Source organism: Haemaphysalis longicornis, unplaced genomic scaffold (assembly GCF_048455015.1).
Source record: "Haemaphysalis longicornis isolate Haplotype H1 unplaced genomic scaffold, Haemaphysalis longicornis Haplotype H1 scaffold_16, whole genome shotgun sequence".
Classification (NCBI taxonomy): Eukaryota; Metazoa; Arthropoda; class Arachnida; order Ixodida; family Ixodidae; genus Haemaphysalis; species Haemaphysalis longicornis.
Genome location: NW_027526266.1, coordinates 7,744,077 through 7,757,208, shown reverse-complemented (window position 1 = coordinate 7,757,208; position 13,132 = coordinate 7,744,077). Strand labels below are relative to the sequence as shown.

Here is a 13,132-nt window from a genome sequence, read left to right as displayed (position 1 = left end):
TGTGGGAAATTGTTGACGCAGTCATCCACATGCTACAGATCGAAAGAGGTCGCATCTCGTATGCCTGTTTTTATTACTCTGCTCAAGACTGCAAAGGGAAACGGTGAGAAACGTAACGGCTGCTTGAAATAAATGCACATTTATTCGCACACAGAGAGCTACTTACGCTGCAGTCCTTGTAATGTAGCAGTTAAATACAGTGATTGAACCTTCCATGGAGCGTTCGCAGCGTCCAAAACGCAATAAAAATTCCATAATTTTTCCCCAGTTTTATTCCTCCCAGAACAATTAACTAGTTTCCAGGCATCAAGAAGCAGTCGTTGTCTACAATAAAAGCATTACACGGCGCGGAGTTTTGCTAGCACCGGATGCAAAAAACCCCGGAAATAAGCAAAGTAGAATCATGAAAAAGCCCCTAATCGTTTCAGTTTTTTGCAACGTCCTTCGTATAAAAGGAAGAAAACAACATTTACTTCATGCCTGTGATGTGATTTCTTTTCATTTCATTTGTTTTTTTTATTCGCTGTTCCTCCACTAGGCCAAGCATGTTCTGTTCAGGCCCGTAGCGGTAGCTCTTCACAAGTTACGAGGCTGATGACCACCTCGAGAGAATGAGAGTATTTAAAATCAAAGAACGGAAACGGCGTGAATGGTTACGTCAAGCTGAACGCGCAAAGATCCTAATAGGACATGAAAGCATCCTGGAGTTGCTTGCAAGTAAACCTCACATTTCCGGGTGCGGCAGCGGAGAATTGACGACAATGTTGTGGACAACGGCCGCTGGTGTCTGGTGGGATTGGCGCGGCGCGACACTAGCAGACCTCCATGAGGAGTTACAGTATCATGGTAACTACAACGTGGATCGGTCCAGAGAATTTAGTAGTTCGTAAAACACGAGCACTGCTTCTAGCAACTTTCCGTCCGGCCGACTGCCGCTAAAGGCCAGAGTATTGGCTATGAATAGACGCACCCGCAGTCCGGTCGATGGCGTTTGCACGGCAGGATATTGTGGATAGATGATTCGCCGACAATCATGGAGTGCATCTCAATTTTTTCTGCAAGACACGCCGTACCTCGCTTCTACCTCCCGTTCTTCATCTCTCTCACCACAATAGCCCTGCTGATGCTCCGTCTTCACCTGCCTTCTGCAGCCACTGGCGTTTGGTCTCTGCGCAATTTTTGCCCCTATTTATTCTTTTTGTTTTTTGATCGCTGGAGCACACCTAATTCTATTGACAGTGCCATTTAAAAACAAATTTAGAGGAACATGCTCGGCGTTTTCAATACCAGAATCCAAGATCCCAACGTTAGGTTACGTTCTGTGGCTTCGTTTTGTAGGCACCGGTGGAAATAGGTTTCCACCGCTACTCGGACATCGTCAGAAAACGCAACAAACGGCAAAAAACAAATAAATCAACTTGGTCTGCTCTATCATTCGATAATTATTCAAACCCTAGGTGATAGTTTAACCGACGTGTGTTTTAATAAAACTGAACAAATTCACTGCGTCGCCTGGACCTTCACCGGCACAGATGGGAAACGCACAGACATTCTATTCTCGCTACGTATCTACTGGTCAATAACAACCTTTACGGGACAATACGGATCTCAGCAACGACAGTCTGGACTCCTATTTAACTCAGTTGTAAGTAGGGGGGGGGGGTTCCTGCAAGTTAGACGCATCTTGAAACGGGGGCTGGACTGCGTCATACATAAAATGGCTTGAATCCTTATTGATAGGCCTATTTCAGCCATCGCAGTTCCAGTTATTCCTAACTGGTAGAAGGATACCCTCCCTCACTACTGGAAGCACAATAATATAACGTCGTCTCCAAGCACAGAAAACAACTTTCCCCGCTAAACTAGCTGTTAAAACAGAAAGAAACATACAAATACATAGTGAAAATGCATGGTGTCTAGTCCCCCATCAGCCGCCAGAAAAGAAAATAAACATTAAAAGAAATTCTTTCTAGAGAAACAATATACAAAATACGGTTGATTCTTCTGTCATAGGAATCATTAACTCAGCGAAGTCTGCAGCTCAGCATGATTTGCGGGTCGGCGGCTGTCTTATGGGTGTGCTTGGCAAGCGATGTCCTGCTGGGGGGTCGCTTCAGCAAAGGTGTACTGGCGTCATTTCTGGGACGGATATGACGTCAGTGAAATCTTGCGGTATCGCGGACTAAAACACTTTCAAGTTAAAATATAAAACCCGAAAACGAACACCTTAAAGTATAACGTACTCTTTAGTACTAAAGGTTGCTTCCCCGCACGGTAATCCTTTGTGCGGGGGTGCACCCTTTACAGGCCGCTTGCTTGGTTGTACGGGCATCACTTCCGTGACGAATATGATATAACCGAAATGTTTGTGTATCCGAGAATAAAATACGTTCATATTAAAATCACGTGAGATATCAAATGTACCACAAAAAAAGGAATAAAATGAGTAGTTCTGAGAAAGTGCCCGACCTCTTGGTTTCTCTCCTTCGTTATGTTTCTTTTGCACATTGATGTTACTTGTGCATGATCCCTTATTCTCTCCAACACTTTGTAAGCAGTTCTTATATCTCGCGCGGATCGCACGTGGACCAACACTATCTGTTCTCTCTCGATTTTCATCGAGTGATGTGAATGTGGTATAGCGCTTCGGCACATAGAATGGATAAATTGGACACTACTCCTTCAGTTGGCTGTAGACGGTGTATAGGGTCACTAGTTTCGTTTTTGCACACCTATAATGGCAGGTAAGTTTTTTGCATAATATAAATCCACACAGCCTAAACTGCATACAAATTAATTGCGGCAGAACCAGTGCTTTGTTTGTCAGCAATACTTGGCTTGTCATTTAGGGGAATCACCAAAGTGGGCAATACTTCTATAATATTAGGTTTAGGTTTCTTAGGATTACGTTTCTTCAATCTAGCAAAAGCATACTGCGGGGCTTTGATGTTTTTATTGCAATTTATGAAGGTAAGCCAGATTCCTGCCAATTCATGGTTATAAAGAGATAAAATACAGTTTTTATACTTTTTACCAACCGAAATAAAAATATCGTTTATGCCTTCGGTTCAGATGCTGAAGCAGAGAATATTATGTGTCACTTCGATGTTGCATAAACTTAGAAATCTGGAGGAATTAGTTTTTCGTCATAACAAAACCCAGGTAGTCATGTTTAATGGAGTAGTAACACAAAATTTTAAAGCTTGAATAACCTGTAAAAGGCGTATAATAAATTTAGAGGTATGTCCCAGCAAGTTTCAACAGTGACCTTTCTATATAACATATTTCAAATCCAATTTCGTCTTTTCGCCCACAAGAGAGCTCAGAACGGATGCCCTTTCGAAATCGGCAACAACATGCCACCATCTGCTCCTCCTGGCTACAAGCGGCCGACGGGAGGGCCCTCGTGACGTGCCTAACACGCTGGCTGCGGCTGGTACGCCCTTTTTGTCGTGTGCAGCACATCACGGTTTTGGGACCGACGTCATACTGCCAGGCGCTTGAAGGTGATGGAGATCACGGCTGGCCTGGGCTTGCGTGTCAACACAGGCAGTGGTGCGACGAGTACGGGGACGTCACGAGCACCCTCCTTTCATGGCGGGCGCCTCGCTGTTCCTCGCGTCGCAACCGAAACTTGCACATATAAACAGGGCTGAAACAACCTACGCTGCAATCAAAAAGTCTGATGTACCCTCCTATCTTTAATGGGGCTGTGAAATTCCCTCTCAATGATCGTTTAAGATTACGGTTGCTCATTGTTGCACGTTGCACAGAGACGCCGCCATTAAGCTGCAGACCAAGTAATCGCTTTACTTAATGTTTCAAATATTTGCTTTTTGGCGTTTGTTTAACAAATGCTTCAATCAATCAATCATTGGTTTATTTCAAGCATAGGTACATAATATTTGCAAACAGTGCTTGGACCCTTATCCAAAGGCTAGTTGTGGGTTCAAATTCGGAAATGCCAAGTTATAAGCAGTCTCATTGTTCTCAATCAGTGTATTTACATACTGTCAGAATACAGTAACTACTAATACAACGTCATAAATAACACCTGATGACTATTTGAAAAAATAGAAGAAGAAAGGCCGCGAACTTTGCGACTGTACGCAAGTGATGGTGCTGCGATCAAAAAAAAAAAAAAAAACAAGGACGTTTCTAGTGTTGGAGACACTCATGGGCATATAACAACAGAAACTAATTTTTCTGTTTTTTACAGCAGTTATGGTCATTCCTGAGGTCAACAGGGACTTTATTCCACACTTTCGCACCAACGTACTGTATAAGTCGCTCACCATAAACATTATGAGTAAGGGAAAGATTAAAATTTCTAAGGCTGAAATTTTTTGTGTGCTGAGATGAACTATTAAATAAGGAGACAGGAAATGGATGATTGTTCCTTACTATGCGTTATGTGATTCGAGCCGTTTTATCCTCACGCATATGATCAAAAGGTAATAGTCGAAGCTGAGTAAACAAAGGCTTACTGTGTTCATTGTATTTGGCGAAAATCATGATTCTAATTCACGTTTTTGCAATCGTCTGATGGGGTTAAGGTACGTAGTGAACGTCCAGCCCCAGGACTCTAAACAATCTATCAGGTGACTGCTGATAAAGGCATGGTAAAGTATAAGCAGGATGTTCGCGTGAAAACACTCACGAGCTTGTAAAAGGGCGTAGCATCCGGATGCTACCTTCGAACAAACACGCGTAATTTGGTTCTTCCAATTTAACTTGCTATCAAAGATAATTCCTAGATATTTGAAGGAACTGGTTGATTGAAGTGCATTATCGTTAGAAATCGGTTTAATTATGCTGTAATTTACAAATTTTCTCGGAGAGTGAAAAATCATGTATTTATTCTTCTTCGTGTTGATTGTCAATTTGTTTGTTGAAAACCAGTTTTATGTTTTAGCGAGCTCTATGTTCAGTTTATCCTGAAGTTCATCCTCAGTATCGGCTGTGAATATGACAGCAGTGTCATCGGCACACATGAGCATTTCAGAAGAAATGTTTTGACACAAGTCGTTTACATAAAGGGTAAACAATAAGGCCCCAAGCACGGACCTTTGTGGAACACCTGCTGTTATGTATCTTAGTGAAGACGTTATATTGTTAATGGACACTTTTTGCTGACGATCGGTAAGAAAACTGGAAACTAGATGAAAGTTTGTGTCTCGGAATCCATTATTTTTAAGCTTATCCAACATAATACTGTGATCGACTGTGTCAAAAGCTTTTTGAAGATCCAAGAATACTGCAGCGGCAAGTTTATTATTATGCAGGGTGGTATTAAGCATTTGCGTAAGTGAGAGCACAGTTGTTGATGTAGAGTATCGCGGGCGGAATCCATGCTGTTGCGGACACAAGACGCGGTACTTTTCAAGAAACTTGTGGACGTCTTTTGCAATTATTTTTCGAAAACTATACTGATAGCACTTAGAATTGAAATTGGTCGATAACTGGATGGCTCAGATCGGTCACCTTGTTTACCTGCAGGAGTAACTTTTACTATTTTAAGACGTGATGGATATATACCATCAAGGAGAGAGTGGTTGAATAGATTACATAGTATGGGGCCACGTATGTCAATGTTCTCTTGTATGAGGTAGGTGGTGATACCGTCTAGGCCTGCGGCATTTTTTTGGGAATACTGTTAACTATCGCCACTATTTCATTCAATTCTATGTCTTCCATAACAAAAGTGTTGCTTATTGGCGTAAGGATAGAATTGTGCGTGTTACTTGTGCAAATTTTGGCCGTCAAGTCAGGGCCAACACTGGTGAAATAATAGATAAAGGTTTCTACCGTTGTTTGAGTAACATTGTCAGGAGCTGAATGTACCTTCCGGGAGTGTCCTATAAGTTCTTTTAAAATATTCCATTTTTTCTTAGTGTTGCCAGAGGCGTGCGTGATGAGACTAGAATAAAATTCCTTTTTACGAGTCCTCATCAGAGCAACAGTCTTGTTGCGGGTGTGGTTGAATTGACGGAAATAATGTTCATTGCTTTTGTTATGTCTCCATTTAATATACCAGTAATCTTTCTTTTTTAGAACGTCTAAAATTTGTTTAGTCATCCAAAGGTAAATTTGCTTGTCGCGTGAGTGGGCACGGGTATATTGGCTACTGCTGGACATTATGTTGGTAAGAGTCTCAATGAGGTTTTCAAACTCTTCATTTACATCAATACGGTATATCAGATCAGGATTCAGTGAAAGGAGGTGCTTGCGTATCACGCCATAACCCAGAATATTAGCGAAGTTTGTAATTTTACGTTTTCTAGTTCCTGAGTCATAAATGGTCACATAAACAGGATAGTGACCTGAGATCGCACTACTGTAAACCCCGGCGTCAGCACCTGCATCAATTTTTGTTAGAACATGATCGATTACGGTTTCCGAACAACTTGTAACACATGTCGGTTTTGTGATTAAATTACGAAAATTATACGACTCGAGCAAGTTGGTGTAATCTCTATTGGATGCGTTCATAGTGTGTATATTTACGTCACCAACAATGACTGCAGGTTTTTTATATTCACTGGTGATGCACGAAAAAACATTTTCAAGTCTCTCAAGAAAATCATCAAGACTGGAATTAGGAGGCCGATAGGCCACGCCAAGAATGATACCATGTTCCATCAAGATAAAAAGTGTTTCAATCTCTGGTACAGAGCATGTAATTTTTGTTAGGACTGAGTAGGCAAAATTGTTTTGAAGATAAAGTGCGACGCCTCCCCCACGAGAGTGCGAATCACGCGGGTTAGAGACAATCGTGTAATCAGGAAGTGATGTTTCTACGTGTTTTTTAGCCACGTATCTACAATAGCTAAAGCTTTAAACTGATGATTATGTTGAGCAATACAGGCAGACAGGTCGTTTATATTTCTTCTTAGGCTGCGGATGATAGCGCAAAAAACACATATGTCTTCTGCGGTGCGTCGTGGATTGAACATAGCCATTGCAACCGTTAAAGAAGGTGATGCTTTGTGTGTGCATCTACGTTATCATTTCAAGGTCGTCCTCGCATGTGACATGTACTGCGTTTGAGGTTAACTGAGCATATGATAAGCACTGACATCCCCATTCTACTGCAATTGGTAATGATTATTTTTCCAGCAGGGTGAGAAGAACTACAAGCATCTTAATTCTACTGTCTCCAACCATTAAAGGTGCACCGAATGTATGCGTTTCTATTTATGCTTCCGCCATGGAAGCATTTATTTTAAAACTGAGGAAAAACGACTTACTAGAGGGGCGGTTCCCGACGTTTTATTGTATTTATATGTCTGCTTGCCGACATCATGCAAAGGAGAAGAATTATTAATGAGGATTTTTTATCTTCCTTAGGTTTGTGCTCTCGAAATCAGGAAATACTCAATCGACAAGCAGGCTCACCTGTGGAAGTAAGGTAGGTAAAAAGGTGGCTCTTCAAAATCTCGACTAATAAACTGCACGTAATTCTGAATAAATTTTGCAACGAAACTGAATGCGTGCCTCCTTTCCACCACACATGAAATAAATGTATTTGGCAGTTTTGCTTGTATAGTTAAAAAATGAATTTAGTTTTAATATTTTTAATGCCAAGCCCTCCTCGGTGTTCGCCCGCTAAGCATTTAAAAAAAAATATCCCGACTTGCTCCTCGAACTAAACATAAAATTTGAAATATATCGGGTTCACAAAACGTAGGCACCCATTCGGTTTTCGGACGTTTGATTTTAAAAATTTATGTGGAGAATTATCATTGCCTCTTTTATGTCATCAATTACATGTATGTATTGCAGGAGCGTGCCTGCCAATTCATAAATACAAACACACAAATAACATTTTTTCATCTACTTTAACCCATTCACGGCAACGGACAACATTTCTCTCTACCGCTTCCCGTGTCATTTTTTTACGTCAACAAGTATGCTAAAGGCTACAAAGATTACGTTTTCGTCTGACTTGTTTGGTATGATTTAAAAAATACACCAAAGGTATCCATGTCTCATTGTTGGCCTCCGCGCCCACCTGGAAAAGCCATCAAGGAAAACCCACTTTGTCAGACGATGACGGCGATTGCTGGTGAAGGGAAGAAAAAAAGACTTCCTGTGGTAGGAATGGAACCTGGTTCTATAGCGTTACAATGCCAACCTTGATTCACCTGCACAAATCTGACACGGTCGAAACAGTTTGAATATGATAGGGGTGAATGGTAGTGCCAAAATAGGAAGAAAAACGGTGCACCAGCACTGCTCACGACAACATTTGTCGAACGCAAAGATTTCTTGCGACGAAAGCAAATGTAAAAACGTCAGACTTGGAGGCGCTGCATTGAGAAGTTCCAACTTCGTGCAAAGCAACTTCAAACCGCGACTATTCGGGGGTCAAACGATCTTCCAGTCAAATTCCCACTCAGACGACAACCTAGAAATGCCTCACGAGAAAGTTTCGCGTCCAACCACTGTCGTTGTTGAAGGGAGAGGTGCATGATTATTATTTATGCACTGCAATCATCGACATCATCACCATGACTACCATAATCAGCCTGTCTACACCCATCGTTGGGCAAAGGCCTCTCCCATACATCTCCATAATCCCGGTGCTGTGCTAACTGCGGCCCATTTAGTGCGACGTATTTATTATTAATCCCCGCGAACTTGTAGATCTCATCTGCCCACTTTATATTTGCCGCTTCTTGCCACTCTTGACCTTTCTAGGGATCCACTCTTACCCTGAATAAGTAGCAGTTATCTTGCCTTCACATTACATACCATGCCTACAACCATTTATTCTTAATTTTTAGTATTATGTCCTGAACGCCCGTTTGTTTTCTAACCCGCTCTGCCCTCTTCTTTTCTCTTAACGTTACATGTCCCAGGACATTCCTTAACAATATTCATGTATACATACTCCATTCCAACCACGGAATAACGGAGAAGGGCAAAAATTAGAATTTGGCGGTTTTCACGCACCAAAGTCACATCTGTACTATAATGCGGGAGTGGCGGAGGGTTTAAGCGCAATTTTTACCATTTGGAGATCTTTCACGTCTGCCAAAACCTGTCAACTCTGTGGAACACGAAGTTTGTTTGCTTTTCCCGTTCATCGACGAAGTGGCTCCCGTGGCGTAGAATGTAATCGTTCCGTTCATAGGCAAACCACATCAGCCACTAAGCAGCCGCCAAAGCATCAAGGGCGAAGTTATACAACCTTCGAAATTCCAGATTATTCAACAAACAAAACGTTCACTAGAGATTTGTAGAAGAAAGCATCTCATTTTCCGACAGTTCTATTCAACAATTTATACCAGGAATTCAAGGTGTGCAACGACTACAACCTATCTGAGGTTAGAGGGGTGCTTCTGTTTGGAGGCGAGTTATATTAGGCATATGTTGCTCGTGGCAGAAGAAATATTAAAGCAATAGTTGGGAATTGATGCACTTGAAGTGTCACTGAATGCTCGTGTCGCGTTCATATGGTTTCTAGTTTTGGTGCATACTTAAAGCTACCTAGTCATTGATATTCTCGGAGCGTCACGGAATGCGTGTTGCATATGGGTATAGTTTTATATTTTCTTATAAACTTAGGGCTACCTGATTCGACTGAGTGCTCACTAATTGGTATGTTTGTCTCTGCCGTGGGAGTTCCTTACAATAATTCACTGCAGACTTGGCAGTATCGAATTGAAAGTAATTAAATTACAAATATTTAGTCATTTTTTGCGGTAAAAGTCATGTAAGGAATTACATTTGAGCATTGGTAAACGAGTAATTTTTTAAACTCCTTCAGCACAGTTTTTTCACGGAAATTACTCGTTAGTTTTCTAATTACCATTGACTGCGACATAGCCTGCGTGCTTTTCTTATGGCATAAAAAGTTCACCAAGAAAGTTGACAAAGAAAACAAATATTTTTGAGATAGCAGCGTATATTTATATAAACGTAAATGATGTGTATAGGAGTTGATAGTGTACAAGTGATAAATTTTTGTTAATTTCAAAATAATTTCGGTACTTTTGAATAGTACAAGTCACGTAAGGTCATTACTTTCGGCCACCTGTAATTATGTAATTACTTTTAGGGAGTAATTTTGCCATTTCTGCTTGAGTGTTAAAACAATTTTTATAAATATTTTGCAACGCGATGGAGTAGTCGTATTAGTTGGGACCAGTTTTTGTCAATTCTGGAATAGGAGAGGTAGCATGACATCTGAATGAGGCTTTATGGGGATGTGAAATCATTGTAAAATAATTTGAAGACGTACAAAAAAGAGACCTTATATCAACCGCTTCCTCTGTAACTCTCTGTGAGAAGAGAACGGAAATGTATATGCTATTTAAAAAGTCTTGGGATGTGGATTTATCTTTAAAACAGGGTAAAGGTTTCGATATTCATTGATGAGATTTTAGAGGCGTATAAGAGGTAAGCACAAGTTCACTTTCGCTCTAAGAACCTTTTATCAGATTTCAAATAAAAAAAATTTACAGGGATGCAGCATTAAAATCAAAGCCCCAAGTTTTGAACTGTGTTTAGCAGTTTCCGCGATGTTTTCGTAGATGGGCGATACACAAAGCTGCTGTAGTCTACCGTGGTCCTACAAAGGCTGTATATAGATGCAGTGGGAGTTGTTTGTTCTCACCATAGGAGTGATGCGGTGGGACTATCAAGCTGTTTCTAGGCAGTTCTATTTCGGCTGTGTGATGGGAGGGATTAAAGTTAGTTGGGGCAGTTCTATTTCGGGTGTTTGATGGGAGGGATTAAAATGAGTTGGTCGTCCAAAAGAAGATTTATCAACTATTGCTGTTTTCACAGGAATTGGTCGTAATCACAAGGTTTGGTTGTATTACGCTGCTCCTGGAGAAATAAATTTAAGTAGTTTTTCTGAATTAAACTGCATTAAACAAGTTTGTTCGCATCAAGCAGGGTTTGACGGTGGCAGATGGACATGCTAGCCTCTACAAATTTTATTTCCACTTAATCTCCAAACATTGAATAGAAATTTGTACGTGCCAATGTGTTTCTAATGGAGTTTGTCTTGAGGCATTTCATTTTCGTGCACCTGAACGTTTTAAACTGCACTAACAGCTACCGCATAAAACGTTATTTCGACCATACACCTAACCAGGGTGTTGAACGTGTTGCCTGAAACACCAAATCACTTAAAGGGACACTGAAGTGGTTTGTAAACATTGCGGGATTACTAGCGCAAAGTGTAGTCCGGAGTCCATAGGCCACGTTTCGACCACTCTGAGCGCGTTTACGCAAATTTATTTAGTAGAAAAAGCCATTCGAAAAGGCTGCCCTCTTGCTTTCCTCCTCGCCCCTTTTTTGCGGCGTTTTGTGTGACGTCACGAGGAGACGAGCTGGCAATTGGCTGCGCCACTTCAAGGTTCGCCGACCTTTCGATCGAGTCAGTCGGCACAGCGTTTAGCCCACCGGCCGCCGACGGGTCGTCGCAATTGGCTCGCTCATCGAAACTAAGCCACCACACGTTTGTGAATGAAAGAATGTGCCTTTTTTTACTTTGTTTGTTTGTACACTCTATCTAGTTCCAAGTCGAGTCAAGGTCGCCTCACACAAGCGCTGCACAAGGGCACATGCGACGCTTCGCTGACTTTACGCTAGTAGGAAAATCTAAGGCCACTTGAAGGCGGGAGAAGAGTCAACGGAGTCAATATTTGTACTAAGAAAATAAGATCAACTGTAACTTTCACTGGACAGCGCAAAGCTAGGGAGCAGGAAGCACTTTTTTTGCGCTGGATGAACAAGCACAGCGGTCAGCAGCACGACCGCACATCTGCGAACGCTTTTCCCTCCAAGAAATGCAATTGCTAGATTTGAGATTGGGTTTGGGTTACGCTTACTGCACGCGCGGTATACGACAAATAGTCAGCTGAAGTACTTAAAATGATAAGGCTAAATAAAAGTGTAAACTGGTTACACATTATATACCTTGCATATCCAGGATCGGCAGAGCTGGCCTGTGGCCGAGTGGTCTAATGCGCTACGTTATTGTTTTGCAAGCCGCAAGTTCGAATCAGCGAGGGTGCATCGTTTCTTTTTTGCCAGTTGATTTTTTTGTTTTTAGCCGATGTTTTCTAAACTGAGTTCACCATTTTTGGGCCGTAACATTCACTATTTCACGAGCGAGTTTGCAGAAAGCGCACAGACTGCCACTGACGCTCTAGCGAGTTCTCGTTAGCGTGCTGCTGCTTGCGGGCAGTGGGCACAGGCCTGAATCAGCACACCCTTGGCCTGGTGCAAACCTGCTTTTTACGATACAGGCATAAGCGAGGCAAGCTCCGGGTATGAGGGAAGAGCGCATGGCATTGGAGCGTCATCGGTGACGCGGAGGGCGTCATCCACTGCGTAGGCCTCGACCACTGATTTCTACGATTCCAAGCCGACCTGCGAGGCTTATCTCAGGCATTTTACAGCCGACAATATGGCTGAAGGGCGGTACGGCGATTAGTAAGATATCGAGAAGGCCCATCCAACGATGCCGTCGGATGTCAAACATATTTTAGAGAAGCGAAACCAAAACTTCTCTGAATGCTAACGTCGGACATCGTCCAATCACGGCGCCATCTCCTCGCGACGTCACAGCTTTAGTTGCTGCGGCCGCCACAGACCGCGCATGACAGTTTTTCTTCTTTCCCGCTTTATAAAATAGGATAGGAATTTAAGGAGGATAGGAAGCTGTGCCGTATTGCTCATTAGCCCGTGTGGTGCACAAGCTTCCCAAAAGCCTTGGCCTTTTTATTATGAGGTTATCCGACGTTGGGTAGCGACGAAGAATGCCTCACACCTTGTTCTGTGTCTCTCACGCCTGCCAAATATCCTCGTGTTGCCAGGGCCTCCGACAGTAACGTGGGGCAAAGTAGAATTGAAGAATAGTTTTTTCTAAGGCGCCGTGAAGAGTTAGCCTCCAATAGTACGTGTGTTACCGATGTGTAGTGCAGTTTGGACGTCTCGGTGATTGTGTTCCAGTTTTCTCTTGATTCATCGATTTTCCTATTGGAAGGTGAACCGGAATGGCGTTTACCCATTTATGTTAGTTTGATTAGAATGTGGTACCTACCATATAGGTTTGTGCACACGGCCGTCTCAAGAGATAGACACTTGACTGAAGAACCGATAGCCAAAT

General features: G+C 42.2%; 1 long non-coding RNA gene across 1 annotated transcript in view; it reads left to right on the top strand.

The window, feature by feature from the left end:
• The window catches only part of LOC144166092 (uncharacterized), a 49,353-nt gene that overhangs the window by 24,023 nt on the left and 12,198 nt on the right, over positions 1 to 13,132 (top strand). Inside the window, exon 2 of the long non-coding RNA XR_013321565.1 lies at positions 7,351 to 7,411. This is a non-coding gene — a long non-coding RNA (uncharacterized LOC144166092). The remainder of the gene's footprint in view (positions 1 to 7,350; positions 7,412 to 13,132) is intronic.